General features: G+C 39.6%; 1 long non-coding RNA gene across 6 annotated transcripts in view; it reads left to right on the top strand.

The window, feature by feature from the left end:
* LOC140669956 (uncharacterized) overlaps window positions 1-18,643 on the top strand; it is a 238,941-nt gene that overhangs the window by 91,413 nt on the left and 128,885 nt on the right. The window lies entirely within an intron of this gene.

Below are 18,643 nucleotides of genomic sequence, written 5' to 3'. Positions count from 1 at the left end.
TAAAATTAAATAAAATTAAACAATTTTTTTTTTCACCAAACACACTCTTTTCGTCTTCTCACGCGATGTATATTTATCAAAAATATATTATTATTATAATTATACTTTTCATCATAAGCTAAAGCAGCATTATACGAGTTCAAGATCTCAACGCCACTGCTATGATTAAGCGATTCGCATGCAGCTTCATCATGGGAATAATTTAACACCGGGGACACAGAGACCTACATTGCGTCGTGGTTGTGTCGCCGGCGGCGACGGCGGCTTCAGGGTCGCGGGGACTGACTCTTTTCGGAGGGCGGTGTGGGTTTTCGTGGAAAGGCAGTAAAGTCACGACGTCGGCGGAGAGACCGCAGATTTATGCGTAGTAAAGGCGAACGCCTCCGACCGATGGTCTCCTCTCCGACAACGTTCCCTTCTCATCCTCCCCTTCGCTTCACTTTATCCTTCCCTAAGTCAGCCGGACCGGACGTGGACCTGGACGCGGGTATATGCGCGCAGTACATAAGGACGAACATTAGCCTTGCTCTCGCTGGTACTTACGGATAGTTACCGCGCGGCATCGTAAATTATTACCCACGCCCCGAAACTTTTAGTACCGCGTCAGGCGTTGCGAGTTTCGGCCGCAGGATCCACGTGGTTCCATTCTCGGTGAACGGTGAAACCGAAGTTTTGCCTGGTCATCGTTCTCTTCATTGTATTCCCACGTTGAATGTTTTTTTTTTTCAGAATATATATAGCGTCGTAGTTTTAATGTGTTGTTTTGACGCGATCAGAATTAAAAAGATTTCTCTACTTTGCAATTTTAATTCGTACACGCTCGGTAGTTCGGCCTTTAGCCTGGGTAGGAGATGCAAGTGGCATGATGAAACATGAGCTTTTCGTATCTTTTCATAAAAATTCCCCTTTAACATATCCAATTCTTAACGTGTTTTATTGCAACTAAAAACCAGTACAAACCAGCATGGAACCGGTATGTCGCTTTAGGTCACGTCAGACGGCCGTTTTAAAGAAGATCGTATCCGGAATGTGCCTCACGTTCGCGCATCAGACATCTTCCGCGTTTATGTATTTTCGACGGATCGTTATTAAGAAATACAGAAATGTGTGTGGCGACGTGACTCAATTCGGTTATCATATCTCGTCGCCGATGATATGATAACGCCACACGAAGACGTTGACATATCTGGAGAAGGTTCGCGACTTTTCAACACACATCCATAACGAGCGTGATACACAAAGCACGAACAATCTCTTTCATCGTGCGTGCGCGCGCGTTCTGTTTCGCTCTCGAAGCAACCTGTAATTGTACTTAGCCTTCGAAAGACCACTCGCAATAACAGACTTGTGATTGCCATTGCTGAGTTCGAGACGCGTGACCGACCCGAGAGTTTCTTCATCTCCTTCTTTCGACCTTTTACTCTCGTCTCCTTTCCTCACTGCTTCTTTTCTATCTCATCTCATTTGGTCTCGTCCTCGTCGTCGTCTTCGTTCCTTCGCGATTCCTCGACATCGATTCTTGCACGCTCGTTGTAGTTCGTGACTCGATGACGTGACCTTTGTACACCAATCTCGCTTTGTCTTCCACGGGTATTCATTGTGAACTTGTACGAGGTGTAGGTGATCTGCAGTCCTCATTAAAAATAAATAATATACTAGTATAAATTCGACTTTTTATTTGCGATCAACTAATAAAATAATGAAATGATTTTTTGTTATGTAATTAATGAAGTTGAATAATAAAATTTTAATGATCATGTTTTCTATAAGAATGAATAAAAACTAAGAGTACTATTTTTATTTTTAATAATAATATTACTGCATATCTCTCTCTCTCTCTCTCTCTCTCTCTCTCTCTCTCTATATCATATTTGTGAATTACACTTCCTGATTCTTTATGCAATATCTGTTACTGAAAAATAATGTAATTGACGCAAGACACCCAGTACATACACACATATATGAGATATTCCGATCGTGTGAAATAACTCGCTTGCTCGTCGACTGTCATTCGAGACGATTTAACGGTGTAATTTGGCTCGTTTCAAGGCGCGATAAATCAAAGAAACTCTTGCACGTGGAGAACGCAACGTGCTATATTGCAGTTCCTGGCTAAGGCAAGCAACCGCCTTAGTAAGTGCTGAGTGGATTGCCGACTTTATCTCGAAGTGTGTAAGCTTTCCGCTTGATAAAGGCTCACAGTTGTTGATTATGCAGGAGTTGCACAACACATTCCCTTCCATCCATGATGCACCTGTAATTGCGCTTAAAATTCTTTTTCAGTGAGTATTCAAACTCACGGAAGATTTAAATAGATAACCATTAATGAATACAAAAGCAAGATCCTTTTCAAGTGCGTTATTATTAATTGACGATATATCTTCGATAAAAGCAATATAAATAATAAAACGAAAGAAAAATGAATAAGAGAAATATTATCGATGAAATATATTTTTAATTCGACAGAGGAATTTGTGTTCGTAATTTTACAGATAATTTATACTTGTTTGTTACGGGATATCAGCTACAGAGTAATTGGACCTGTGATTCAAAACATAATAAATATGGATTATAATAAATAAATTTCTCTCTCCCCCCGAGCGAATTTCACGCTTTTCGGCCAACGCGGATATGTATGAATTTGTCACCGGCTCTGAATCCCATAAATCTCGAGCATCTGCCGACTTGCGCGCGAATGTAACTTACTCTGAAATTTATTAATACCCGCGCGGTTGTAGCCCGTTTCTCTCTCCGCTCGCTTCCCGCCGTCAAGTCAGTCTTGTTACCTCTATCCTGGAATCGTAACGGCGTTGTTGCATTTGGCGGAAATGCGGCCGAAGAAGAGTAGGAAGGTTTATGATCTCGTAAATAAGGGAACCAAATATGTAAAACCAATATGTCTGTCTTTTTTATTTGTTCAACAAAACCGAACCCTCGCGCGTCCGAGTTCTCTCTTTTGAATAAGTATGGTTCTCTCGTCTCTCTGCCAATAAGAGACTGAGGATGCAGGCGCGAAGAGGATAGCATCTGCGTGTGCCAAGGGAGCTTCTGGGCGAGGAGCGTTATATACTCGCGCCAACGATCGCCGATAAGGCTCGCCTAATTTATCGTCCCTTTCCCCTCCGGGAGGTTAACGTACTGATCTCAGGTATGCACCGAGGTTCTGCCTCGGCGTCTGACTACCGATTCGCGCCATCGACCGTATCGGGTGGCGATTTGCCGAGCTAGTGGCTGCGGGAAATTCCGTGATGATAGCCACAAGGAGGCTTGTAAATCGAGGGAGAATCCTCGGAAATGGGTGGATACCGACTAGGTTCGTGTTTCAAACGCGGATCGCAGGTTCGTTCGCTCGTTACTCGCACGGATCGCGGCTCGCATGCCATTACACGAATACTTTCGTCGATTCAGCTGGTGTAATAATCATATGTACAGTAAGATTTTTAAGTCGGTTACATTCCTGAGAAAACGTTAAAAACGCCGCATTCTCACTTTTATTATTATAACGTTTGTGATAAAACAAATATTATAGAGTTTATAAATAATTTGACAAATATCAGTATTTTGTATTGTCTTTTATCATGTAGCAATTTTATTACTCCTTGTACTTTTCTTGTTGCATAGAGATATATCGATACAAAATCTCGCGTGTTATATGCGATACATTTCAAATAGATATTCAACAAATTGCGAATTAAAGATCTACGCTCGAATGCATGTCTCGCGGACATTATCGTACACTTGGTGCGATCACCGCAATATCCACAAACTCCCCTAATCATGGCATATGAAAAGCACTCGATGGAACTAAGCCTAGGTGGTCTTTCGATCATCACCTGCGTATCTTCGTTCCAACGCCGATAGCACTAGGCGCCCGTGTTGGCGGATTTTTCGCGCCTCCGGCCGCCATGAGGCATCGCCCTCTTGATATACACTCTCGATATAAATCGACCGAGCAACGAGATCGATCCTCGTTATCACGGAGCACTCGAGCAGCCGAGTGCGCTACGACGGCAGGAGGTTCGCGCTGCTGCCTTTGTTTTTGCACGCGCATCAGATACTAGACGTTGCCTTATCGCCGACTGATATCAGGCTCACGGCGAGGATGTAAGTATACGTAGCGCGTTTCTCGGTGCGCACGGTGTGTGTCTCAGATAAGATATCTTCCGGTCCAAGGCACTTCTGTGTCCACCACAGATCTCCCGTTCGAAAGCCTCAATAAATAACTCGAACCCATCGCTTTTTGTCGATCGTTTCATTCCACGATGGTAGAGACGTGTCCGTATGTGTGCATACGCGTGCGAACGCATCTCACACGCGCTGACAAAGAAGAGCGCGTATTTTTACAACCGCATACCTCTTCCTTCCTACTCCGATTTAACGTACCGTAAATCATTGCAGTAAGATAAATCGCGCGTGAGAGAAATCCGCGTTTCTTTTTTATATCTCACGATAGCTACGTGTGTGGATAATGGTTTTCCACATGTTTCGCATGTAATTTGCAAAACTCATACGAGGCAATGGCAATGTGAAATTGACTGCTTACGTAATGCATGAGTATATACACGTGTCGGACTTTGCGTGCACGCGACGCATATCGCGCGACACCCCCTTAGGAACCATGCATGAAAATTACAAGTCCTTCGACCGACCGGTCGATGGTGCGTGTCGAGACACGTGTCTTCAGGCAGGAGATACGTATCGAGAGAGAAGCGGGTCCATATAATCGTCGGATTAAAATTATGATGACATTTCTCTTTCAGGCATAGGAGAAGGACCGACATGGTCACGAGTTCGTGATGTGTGGGATGATGATGATGATGATGGTACCCTTAGGTCATTCGTAGAAACGGTAGCCTCTCGCGAAGCTAATGTTCCCTAAGTATCTATAGATCTACATTATTTTTGTGAAAATTACAGGCTGTCCTTCAGACACATAATTTTACTTAATATCATGTGCAATTATGATCGTAAATTCCTGTGATAAAACGAATAAACACGATTATTATAAAAATAGAAAAGGCGATTTTTCTTACAGTAATAAGACAGCATATTATGTCCTAGAAATTCAATAAATTTTCGCAAGCAATTTTCTGTTCTGTTGTCAAAAGAAATAAACAGAAAAATTTGTTCTCATTTCCTCAGCGAATATCGATTCTTCTTCCGGGTGTGCAGAGACGTTCGCGATGATTTCGCATTATTTATAATATCGTGCACCAGCAATCTTACAGACACATATCAGAAGCAACAAAGACGCTTCTCTCGAACGGAAGACAAGATTACCGGTGCACGGTGTAGAAACTCGCGATCCGCACGTATCCTCGGCTTTGCGCTACACACGCGCGAGATAATATTAATCTCTAGCCTCTTGTGTCATGCTTGTGCTTCGTTCTGTAACACGACAGCGTCCTGTAACATACCAAGGAGATACCGGCAGGGAGAGGAGTCCTGCCGGCAGCGGAAAATAGTGCTCGGTTTTAAGGTCACGGAGGTCACGTGCACGCGGCGTGAAGCATCGCGTGGCTCCGTGGGATCGCGCGAGCTTCGCGTGCCTACCGTACCGCGCACGCACGCCTTTTTCACGCCCGTTGATTAGCTTCGTCGCGTTCGAGGCAACGATAATCCCATCTTAACCTTAGAATCCTCTACGGTAGGATCAAGTATGAGATCCGTGTAGTAAACATGAAATTTAAGCTTAAATTACACGGAATTTTAGTTATAATATTATATTACTTACATTAAACATTAACTGTACAATACTATATTATATACAATAAAATTATAATATTATATGTTATATTAAATATATGTATATAAAATATATAAAATATATATATAATATTTAAAGTATTGTATATTAAATATACGATATTAAATATATTATATAATATAAAAATTATGTAGTATTTATAATATTATATTATATTAAATATATAATATTATATTAAAATGTTCTTATAAAAAGTTTTCATTTAAATAAATTAAAAATAAAAATATATTTAATGTGCTTGTTAAAAGATTAAAAACGCTTTTGGTAAAAATATATAGGTAATATTTGGCCAAGATATTTTTGATTTTTAATATTGCATAACTTTCGACTTAAACTTACGCGAAGACAAAGTCAACTTAGCGAATGTGTCGAGGAATGTTCCTCGAGGAAGTTTCGTGTAAACCTTACAAAGCACTCTAAAGATAAAGAATGAGCACTGATAAGAACGTGCTTAAAGCGCAACTTGTGAATATGCACAGCGTCGGCTACTTCACAATGTGCCTCGATATTTCGTAATCAATAATTTAAAATACCTTTTAAGTTTCAAGTTCGGTTGTTTTGAACAGTGTCTTTGCACTTAAATTCTGTTGATTAAGATTAGCAGATGATATTATATATCAAAATCTGCACGTAGTACATCAGAGCTATTGAATATCATTATATGCGCTACTTTCATATGCATATATCGCTGCTGCATTGCATTGCATAGGCAACGTGCATGGTATCGCATGAAAAGGCTCTCTGTACGCGATGCATACGCACGTACGCGAAACAATAACGCATGGACCGCGATACACGGTACCTCGTCCGACTGATAAAAAGTGCCGTTTATGCTTCCTGCACCTACTTTTTTATGCGCGACGGTCGGCTTCACGCATGCATACGCACGTGGAATACGACACGCACTTTTTTCGTGGAATCGCGGACCGATATTTGATCTCATCACGAAGTTTGCGTGCGCGTAATTCGGGGCTTTCGCAAAAATTAATACACCTGATATCTGCTCTGCTATACTGCTTCCAACGTCGTTTCATTAAAATAGATTAAAATTATTTCAATTACATTCGTAATAAGCGAATAATATCGTGTCGTGTCACGAATACATGTAATTATGAAAGACAATCATAACGGGATTTACCGCTATTAATGTAATTATATTTTTAACGTGAAATTTAAAACGATACGCACGTAAAAAAGTATAGCCGTTAATTGAGATAAGACAATTTGCTATACGCCATGGGATAAACGCGTGTGCATTCGCTATGATTCACGAGTTCACGCTTGTCTGCTTGGACATACAATTTATTCTTTTCTCGTCCTCGCTTCCTTTCGCGACAAATATTGCGCGGTATCCTTTCTTCGCTCTGTGCTCGGAAAAAAACATCGCATGTCGGATCGACGCAGAGCAAAACCACGATGCTGCGAGATCGAGCCGCGTGAACAATAATCGTGGCAGGACGAAAAAAGGAAGCTCTGCACGAGCGACAGCAACCGGCAGCTGGCGCGTTTAGCTGGTTCGGCGATGCGCGAAACGCGTCTGGTGGCATTCTTATGGGTACGTTAGGACCTCATTACAGACCCACAACAGGAGCACAATAATGACCGTACACGAGTCTTTGCATTGTTTCGCCGTCGATTGCTTTAGATTGTGTCTGCCGCGATCGATTTTCTTTCTTTCTTTCTTTCTTTTTTTCTTTCTTTCTTTCTTTTTATTAGTCTGAAATTTGAAATTAGTCTAATGTTGTAAGATAATGAGCTTTTTCGCGATGAGAATCACTGTTCGGCAATGAGAAAGATAACTGAAGAAAGAACTAATCATGCTTGGCGAGAACTAAAAATCACGCACGCGAAGAACGTACAGGCATTCGCTCGGTTACCTGTCGGTCGGGCATTCAGGACGAAAATTAATTAAAAAGTAATTACTGATGTGGTACGCGATATGCTCTTAAATTAGTTTTCAATTTGCGTGCTCAGCCGCGAGATTGATATTGACGTAAGTGCGAATTACTTATTGCGGCTTTGAAGTCAGGTTTTCCGATCGATAACGCGAAACCGCGTTCCTTCTTCTTCACCTTGCTTTTCAGTTTGCGAAACCTTACCTACGGTACCCTAAAGGTCCATATATCTTTCGCGTGAGGGCGCCTTAATGACTTCCTCGCCAGTCGATCCTTAATTTACTTTCGAGGTGAGTTCCTGGAAGCTTTCGCTGCATAATTAATAAACGGGCGCCAGAGCTACGTTTGCTAATTGCAGATTAATTAATCGCATAGCCGAAATTTAATAAGTCGACCGTAATTGATACGTGCCGATGTTCACGCTCGTCTGATAATTACTAACTGTATAGCTAATTAGTGTGGCTTCTGACTCACCCCATGAAGCAACGTATAAAGCACATTCGAAAAAAAAAATATATACTTTTGTTAGCTTGATTATTGCTTGTGTGGAAAATATAGATACAATCTATTTTTTTATATATATCTCATCACATTATTTCAATATAAAATTTTTTATAAACAATGTTATGTGCAATCAATTTTATTTATACATATTGTTTTTTCCAAACAGATCAAATGTAATATATTTTCGATATTTTTCATAAGAAATTACATCTCTAATAAGTGAAGTAAAAACGTATATATCGAACAACGTAAATAAAAATCCAACGATTCGTATTTTTTTGCTGATGAAAGCTCAAAATTAGCCTTTATTGATTACAGTGAAATCGGTTCAACATTCTTCTCTAAGATATCTCGTCAATTATGGAATACTCCAAGTATATTGTCTCCCAAGAGACGTTCCACTTCGGCAAACTTTAGAGAAAAAGTTCTTGGTGCGAAGCGCAAAACTTTTGTTTTGGATTCTATAATATTAGAGTTCCACTTTATCACAGGTAGAAAGCGTTTCGGGATCGAGAGTGCGAGAGGACATGAAAAAGAGAAAAAAAAGGGAGAGAAAGAGAAAGAGGTATATAACGCGAGGGAAGATAATTTTAGCGAGTCACCCGCGTGATGATACTCCTTCGCATTTCTCACGTCTCCGCCAACACGATGATAGCCACCACGTGGTGACTATTAAAGCTTCGCGAAAAAAGAAGCTCGTAGAAAACATGCAACGGATAAAGGTAGAGAGTAGAGACGTCGTGGCTCTCTCGCGCGAGTAAATTACCCCGCCGTAGGCGCGACGCCACGCCATAAAGCACCGCGCAAATTAAGTAGCTACGAAAGGAGGAATATCGTCGTTAGCGGCGCAGAAAGAAAGTCTGTCTGGCGTGTCGCCGCCAGGAGAAATGCCGGGGAAAAGTACGGTTCTGTGAACTCGACTCGGTGAAGCGCTTGCTTCGACTTGGGCCAAGTTTAACTTCAAATAGAAGGGATTGAAAATATTTTTTGCTTTTAATATACTAATTGCAGAGGCAGTCTATTAATATATAAAAAATTTATTTATTACCAATAAGACTATCTCTCTCGTAAATTATACAGGGTGTCCGATCGCGACCGCCCCATAACTCAAGGGCAGATAGAGCAGGTCAAACTGAACATGAAAGTCCTTTACCATTTTGCGATTTGCGCAATAATTATTAAACTATATATATATATATAAATATATAATATCGTTCGCTGAGCGTTTTTATTCAATAGTTTAATAATTATTGCGCAAATCGCAAAATAGTAGAGGACTTTCATGTTTAGTTTGACCTGCTCTATCTGCTCTTGAGTTATGGGGCGGTCGCGACCGGACACCCTGTATATCTCTTATATCTCAATGACATAATTCGCATATTTTTATAAATATTAATAAATCAGACATAAAATTTGTTGTACAAGCACAAGTTATGTCAATATAACGCTGCGCGTTTCCAATTCTGGTGTATAAAGTAAGATGTTTGATTAGCATGTTTTGTGATCGGTTAATCGGCTTTTGCGTTCTACCTAAAGTAGCCGGGAAAGAAGAAATAGCGTCGTTAGTGGCTACCGAAAGAAAGGCAGTATTCGAGAGAAGGAGAGAGAGAGAGAGAGAAAGAGAAGGGAGGGGGGGTGGGACAGTGCCGAGCGTAATTTTCGTGGAAATTATTATCGCCGGCAGCGGCGGCAGCTAGTTGCCTCGTAAATTAGCCGTCCTGACATTTAATTTTTATATTGTCTAATTATTATTTGGCAATTAAGTTTTACTCGCCATTACGCATGCACGCCCTCGGAACGCGCCCGCTGTCCATGTCTCTCAAGGTATACCGGGTGTAGTAAAAAGTCGAGGAGGAATCTCGTTAAGTATCGGAGATAATGAACGCCGTAAACTTTCTCAGTGTGATATCAGTAATTTGCAGTGTCCTGGCTTAATGCCAGTCGGGCTTTAACATCATGAAAAAAAAAATAAATAATTCGCATACAACGAAAGCAAAATAATCTATGCATATAATCGGCCGCCTGATTGACTTGCATCATGGGATAAATTGTCAATTTGGAACGATTCCCAAGCGAGATTAGCGTTTAATGCGATAAATGCGAAGCGCAGTGAGCGACTGTAGAAAATAAAACAAGCTCTTTATTCATGTACGACTCGTGTGTTACATTCCAATACACGATGGCATTTCAATGTAATGATGCATGCTCGTAATTTATATCCGTGGTATTCCATTTCCGATGTCTTTTTATGATTACATTAATTATTGCACATGTTGTACGCAATGATTTAAGTTCCAAATGACACGATGTTGACACGTTGATGCGAAGCCCGAGAAGACAACGTGACGTTGTCAGAGTATGCTATCGTCTTTATCAAACATCCTCTATATTGTTCCACGTGGTATCGCGTCGCACGTGGCAGCGTACGTGACATAAAATCTGCGATAATCCAGATATCGTATTACGCAATCGTTAGTAATTTCACAAAATTTACGCGCACGCGTGTTTGTCCGACCATGTTGAAGTCGTTTCTACTTCCGCATTAAGAGGTGCACACGATTTACATGTGATTAGGTGATAATTTTTTACATAACAAGAGACGCGAAATGTCGTTATGTAACGTGTATCAACGACTGATGTCAACTCGTATACCTTGCGCAAGCATCATCTCGTTGGAATTGAGCGCTTAGAACGCGTACGCCTCTCGGTTTCTCTATAACACGCTCGTTTATACGTCTCTTCTCAACCGCCGGCACTAACCGTCGCGCAAACTTAGCCCACCTTGCACGTTAATAATGACACGGGTAAACGGAGGTTCGACGTGCGAGCGCACGCGGCCGCGCGTAGGCGCGTAGGCGCGCGAAGTATACAGCGCGCGTGACCGGACTAAGCAAATTTGCTTTGGACGTTCTCGGGCTCGGAGGATTCCATGTAAATTAACGAGGTTCGGTCTCTCGGATAGAGAAAATTCTTTACCTCGTTGTAAAAATGTAGCAAACACCGTCGATCATACACATAAAGAAGAGAATAATGGGTTTAACAATTGTATCGTTATTAAACGGGAGACTTTTTTTAAACAAAAAATTTATCACGCTCGATATTATCAAGATTTAAATTAATTAATCGATAGTAATACGCAATCTTTATACGTGACCGGAGTTTTTACACACGCGAAAACGATAAGATATTTTCAAGAAAAGTGTATATGTGCCATGAGACACGCGCGATCCTACACGCGTCTCGTGTCGTTCATATATCGATGCTTTTTTTTATCTCGATCCAACGATAAGCTCACGTGTTACGCATCTTTGCGATGCGTATCGGGATAACGTTATCAGTGTCATCCGACTCTTGCGTCGATCAAGCACCCGTTGGGACATGACTCATTTGCGAGAACGTGACACCGATCGTATGCGTAATTTTATCTTCTAGATGTATTTTTAAATAAGCCTTACACACATTTACATGCACGCACACACACACACAAGGGGATATCTCATTGTCAGAACAAAAGGAAATTGCCGCAGATGTGGGCGGGTAATCGTGTCGCGTGCGTGGATTTATGAATTATGATTATTCTGTTGATGTTCGATAGTAACGGATTTATCCAGGTTTACGATCGTACGGCTGTATATTGAAGGAACTATATCGAGCATGCCACCGAGAGAGGGAAATAAAACGGGGCGCTTATCGGCCCGGCGTGTCCACAATGCCTCGACTTTATTAGCACGACGATAACCCGGAGGCGTGTTGTCGCTTAATGGTTTAACGAGCGTTGCCGCGCGGCTCGCGCGTATCGCCACCTCGCCTCGCCTCGCCTCCCCTCGCCTCGCCTCGCGTCGTGGCCCAAATTTTGTTTTGCTTTAAGAGCTCAACGCGTGCAACGCCACGTTCGTCATGGGAGGCTTTTCGAGAAACATTTATCGTACTTTTTTTTGTCACATGTACTTACGATAAAAATAGTATATTACTATCGTTAAATCACGCGCAATTTATCACTCGCGGAAGGTTGTAATAATTTATACGAAAATCGGACAAAATTTAAATCTAAATTTTTTATTTTATCTTTGACGTCTGAGTGTGGAAATTCTTTAACAATTTTTTTTTAGATATTTTTTCCGTTTCTATTATAATAAGTATGTATTTTGTTCTTTTTTTTTTTTTCTTTACAGTAATGATTAAACGGTTACTTTTAATGCGAGTCTTCAATTATATTTATGACCTAATATAAATTTTATACAATTATCACTGAAATAGATATACTTTAGCATTTATCGCGCCTTTGTCAAGCGAATGGTCAAAAGTTTCCGTAATTTCGCTTCGATTACACGCCAAGTTTCCCGCCGCTCGATTTCATAATCATCTGCGTTATCCTGGGTATTGACGTACCGCTATAAATCATGTGGCAACCGACGAGACGCGCGATCATATCAAGCGCGGTACTCCCGTAAACAATCTTAACGAGGCGTTCAAAGTCCATGGAGGGTGTCACGTGCCGGTTCGCGAGTAATCGAGCGATATTGATACTCGCGTCGCGGCGTGGTATTAATCGGCGTTATCGGCGTTAATTACCATCCTCCCCTGGAGAGCGTGTCGCAAGAGGTCGGACAGGTCGTGGAACTTGAACGCGTATCACGAGACAGCCGGCAGATTCCGCGTACGCGTTGGCCGCGGCCCCACGGGTTATCGATGTCGAGGAAGCGCGGCGAAGGAACGCGAGTTTCTGTAAAAACCATTTACGCAAATAGCACACTCGCCGACCGCTGTTCTACGACCGTTTGACAGAGCATTTAAATTTGCATGTGGATAATTGCGAACTAGAAGCGGTTTAAAGCGCATCAGCGGTGTGATTTTTTTCTGCAGACAGCGTTACGTAACGTTAATTATGCACTTAATGCTGGAAAATTTTCTTCGCGCGGAAACGACGTCTGCAATTTTGTAATGACGCAATAGCGCTTATCAGTCGTTCGGTATTTGAATAAAATGCGCGGGTTTTTCTTTCACAAATATTAAATTCTAATTGTAAGCATATTTAACACACACTTGGTATACATTTTAATTAAGTAAATATATTGATTTATATATTTGTTATACTAATTGTATGTTATAATTTATACTAGCAACACATACGTGTAAAGTTCGTTTTATTGAATGTAATAAATAGACAACATATTAACGTAATTATCTGTACAGATATTTTATACATACATTTTTTATAAAAAAATTTTTATCTTACAGTAATCATTTGCAATCTATTGTCTTCAAATTGGCTTCAAAATTTTCCATTCTGAACAATAGCATATTGTACAATACAATAATAATTTATTGTTACAGCTTTGTAAGAGAGCCCGATTGAAACTCGCAAAATCATTACTTGATATATGTATGTGGGACGTGTTCCATCAGCAGACAAAACAGTGGATTTTTTGAGGTAGGTTATGGTCTGCTGTTGCGTAAACATCTGGTAGTTTTCGTTTTTTTTTTTTTGCGGTGTTTGCCGAGACTGCACCACACTTTGTGTCTTTACGTGATTCTAATTTTATCGTTCGACTATTTTGTCTGCGGATAAGATTTCATGGTTATATTATGATTATTTTTTTTCCTTTTTTAATATCTTCGACGTATTTTTTCTTGCTCGCGTGACTATCGCTATTGTGTAATATCCACGTGACTCTAGATGCCTACTCACATGAACCCAACTTCCGCGGATGTTCCTGGGTTTTGTGCAATTTCACCACTGTCTGCGGGTACATTGTCTAATTATATAAGATATTTGGTCTCGTTACGTTTCAAGATTGTTGGCAAATTATTTGGACAATTTTCCGCATTTCTTTTATGAAGCTTTCCGTTGCCTCGCTAGCGCGAGTTTTATGTTCCTAATTGCGCAATATCCGTTGATGATTCAAATACTCGTCTGATCCCATGATATCCGGTATAGGCGTTTATACTTTGACTGTGCTTTGACTGGCGAAATCAGCGAAAATATGCATGGATGATATAAATTGCTTCCCTTGTTACAACCATATTTTATTGAATTATTAAAAGAGCGCTATAAATAATATACTCATATTTTAACAAAACTCTATAATAATAATATTTTTTAAAAATTAACAAATTATAATATTATTCTTTCTAATTATTTATTTAGTTATATAATTATTAACTACAATAATGCATTAATTGTTTAAATATATTGTTATTACAATGAGCAAATTAATACAAGTTGTTAAAATTGAATAATTAAAATTTTTTTTTTTAAATTCATTTTTCATAATCTAGATAATATATTTTTTTATACTTTTATGTGCGTAATATATTTTTTTGTAAAGCCAATATATTTTTTGATAAAAAAAAGGACCAACTAAGCGGCTTTTTTTTATCAGAATTTCGCATACTTTTATTTACGTTCTGATATTGTTCGTGTCGCATAACTATCCGCCGGAAGTATTGTAACGACACGTCTCCCATTCACATATGCGTCTAGTGTTTCATGAGAACTGTGACGTCGCGGAAAAGGGTCATGTGAACGTGTCACGGGCATCCACCGTATACTTGCATTATGAATCCGAGCTCGTGGGACGTTGACCGAGTCGAATAAATTATTGCGACTCATCGAATTTGTCATTTCACTTTCGACGTATATATAATTAGCTGACGTAAATACTTTTCACGTTTCAAAAACAGTTGGATTAAAGGAGAATTTTATTTTTCATGGAGAACAAATACATTATTTTAAACATTTTTAGATAAGACTTATGTTAGTATATTAATGTTCTACTACTTATGTTCAACTCATAAGTAAATTATTTTAAAATACTGTAAGTTTATCTCTATTTTTCTTGATAAAATTGTGAAAAATTATGTGCTTAAAATAAAATAGAATAAAAATCAAACACAAGCAGGAAAATATTTTAACATGTAACTGCAATCTTTAATTGCGTTGGAATTCCGCGTTACATCTTGATATGCAGTGCAACGCAAGCGAATCGTGGAGTGAATAAACGCACCGCGCGCGACACATCCAAGAATAAAGCGTGTTTTGTTCAACATGGCAAGCGGAGAATCGAGAAATGATTCACAATTTATATTCACGATATATACAACTTAATTTATAAGTCGATCTTTTCCATTATCCGTGCAGGATGATCGATCAGAGGTCCAAAAAATTGTTTTTGTTATCCTTTAGTACCTGTGACATTTATGTGCGTATATCCTACACATCATTCTTCTATATTTATATCGAAAATAAGTTTTCTACATTCATGACGTCACCAGAAAATCACCTATGAATATTTCACAGATGAGACGCCTCGTTAATAGTTAAGTGTATTTTGTTTCTTTCTCTTCGTCTCTTGTTTATGTTAATTAGAGACTGCGCGAGGTTTCTATTTTGATTTAAGAATACAAGTTAATGAAGTTCCGGGAATGCGAACGCGGGTAGGCGGTATAATGACGTGGCTGCATGTGAAAACGTCCCCATGAGACAACGCGCGACGCACGCCGATCCCCACCGTGATGCACGTGGTCGTGCGCGACGGCCTTTGAAGTCCCGTTCGCATCCACACGCGCTAAATTGCTTAACATTTTATAAGTGCCTTAAATGTTGTAACGACCCGAGAGGGCATTTCTCTCTTTTTTTTTTTTTTTTTTTTTTTTTAAGCGTTCTATGTGTGTTGTTACAATAAAATTTATATTAATTTCTTATAATATATATATCTACACGTGCGCTTAATTTAAAGTACAAGTCATCAATTGAAACTTTGAAGAATTATAGCACGTGTTGTTTATGAAATCGCTATGTGGTAGCAGAAATCATAGGATCACACGCGTGAATAAACGTGGAATCATCTCGCCGTGTGAGAGCGACGACACGGTTAAGTAACACGATCCGAAAGAATCGTCCCTCTCCGCATCTTTTTCTCTATCTTTCTGTCTAGATAACATTAGATATTTTTACGCTGATATAACGTCTTCGCTTCTGTTGCACCGGGCGCTGCCAATTAAAGCGTGGCTACGCGAGAAGAAACGCGCGCGGCGCCGAGAGATCGCGCGATCTCCCACGGTTGCAGGAAGAAGGCCTACACAGAGTCTCTGTCGTGAAACCGGAAGTCTGAGAAGTATACGCGCAATAACGCACAATAACCGCGAGAACTCGAGTCGCGATGTAAGTTATCAACGCACGTACACGAGTAATATTTTCAGATCGTTATTGAATTAGATTAATTACAGAGATTATCGGAAATAATCCCCGCGTTATCTTTATTATTATTTTAATCTTTAATTGATTGATCGATTTAAAATTAGGTTCATTCAAAACTGCATCTAGACGTCCGACTATCGTCAGATTATCGTCACGATTGTCTTTCTTTTATCACGTCAAGTTATTTTTGCCCAGCTGGGAAGGAGAAGGAATAGACGAAAAGGGAGAAAAAGGCCCGCATAGGGTGCGAGAATGTTCCTTTCCGCCGCTGTCCACACGGCGATGTGTAATCCAGAAATCAGATTAAATGTCGGATATCCTGCACGGGGGACGTCTCCCTTCTTTCGCAGTTTGTGAACGGCAGGAAGCTCCAGTCATTACCTCGCTCGGCGGACCCCTCGCGCGCATCCTCCGCGACACACTCCGATACACACACTCAAAGACACCCTTACCACATTACCACGCTGGTGTGCATCGGCGTACGCCCGCGTTCACGAATTCAATTGAAGGCCTAGACGTAACAAACCCGGATGAATCAGTGGTATATATTCAATTAAGCAACATTGGTTTCAGAATAAAAAATTCAAAATGTGTGTTAGTAATTGTCAGAATTTTATAATTAAAATTAAATTGTTACAATTTATTTTAAACGTATTGAAAGAAAGGTAACAAATGTTAGACATATAACGTATCGTTTAAATAATAATAATAGTCCATGATTGCGATGGAGCGCTAAATGTCTACTTCACTGAGGAAAACAGACTTACCAGGTTCTCTTATACAAACAGGTTCTTAATTTCTCCCTTCGCAACTGCTGGCTACTTTTAGCCTCTAATTGTACACACACGAATTTCCGCCTTTTCCCGCATCATCAGTCAAATGTGGCAACTGTGCCTTAGTCCCCTACGAGTCGATTAGTCATCCGTTTAATTTCTGTAAAGGCGTTCTATTTAGAACGGCGGCTGGCGAAAAAATCCGGGAAACAATTACGCGCGATTAACTGTGTACATTTGAGGCTGCCACACGGTCGCGTAGTATTTTTCATTCTCATGCCGAGCTGCGTGCACGCTGTACCATGACGGCGATAATGAGTCACCGTATCCCTCATGCACGACACGCTAAATAAGCATCATTTTTCTAACATCGTCTGTTGGACGAGCTTCTATTTTGCGCGACCATCCAGTAAAATTGACTATGTAATAAAAAAAAATTATGTTGAACGACTAGATTAGAAATACATATGCATAACTTGAAGGAAAAGACTGATTAGGTAGAGAAATAATTATTTAATTTAATATAATTTATCTAATATAAAATATATCAAGAATGATATAATATGTTAAAATGTAAACATCTTTTTTTAAGTGTGGCAGCTAATTTAATTGTAATAGCATATATTTATTTCAGAGGCTTTCGTTCAATCTCAAACATGAACTGTGGCATGTATATTGTAAATAAATTCTCGTCATAAATAAACAAGTGCATTTCATCGCACGTGAATGTAAAATCAGTAAATCAAGAGCTAGTACAGATATCATGTACAATACATTCGCACATCATATTAATTGTTAATCATATCATGCAATGATTATTTAATGGTCATTTATGTATCACTGCTAATCGATTAATTATCAGCATATATTATGCACCTTGATTAAAATGCATCCGAATAAATCGAAAATGTGTTATCTTAATATTTATTATAAAAATATATTTATATTTTATCACATTTAAATAGTTTTGAGTCTAATCAGTTTTCTAATTTATGACATTATATGTTATAATGTAATAGAAAGTAGGAAATGAAATATCTAATATTAATATATATATATATCTATAATTTACGTCAAGATATATATAAAATCCTAATTGATATATACTGTATTGTACCGTGAAAAATTTTCGTCAATTTCTTTTTCTCTGCATCATTTTTCTATTATGCGATCGAAACTTGTGGTATTTTCTCCATCTGTAGTACGGATCGTTTTCCTTTTCGCCTCGGTCATTTGTCAGAGAATCCGCTTAAGCATGGCGACACAACGGCGGTTGGGCGACACTCGACTTTAATTTTTCAAGCTTTGGACCCTTGCGCGATCGTCGGTGTTTTTCTTTCCGTCGACTAGTTTCCCGTATTTCTAAAGCCGCGTATAATTATTTCGAGTCGTCCGTTTTCGAAGATCGACTTGTATCATTTGTCAGGATGAAGGTCCTTCCTGGTTCCTGCGTGACGATTGACGTTCGCGATACTAAATGCATTCTCTACTGATATGTCACCAG

Source organism: Anoplolepis gracilipes, chromosome 1, assembly GCF_047496725.1.
Source record: "Anoplolepis gracilipes chromosome 1, ASM4749672v1, whole genome shotgun sequence".
NCBI classification, from domain to species: domain Eukaryota; kingdom Metazoa; phylum Arthropoda; class Insecta; order Hymenoptera; family Formicidae; genus Anoplolepis; species Anoplolepis gracilipes.
Note: the sequence above shows the minus strand (reverse complement) of the source record. Positions and strands in the feature narration are given on the sequence as shown.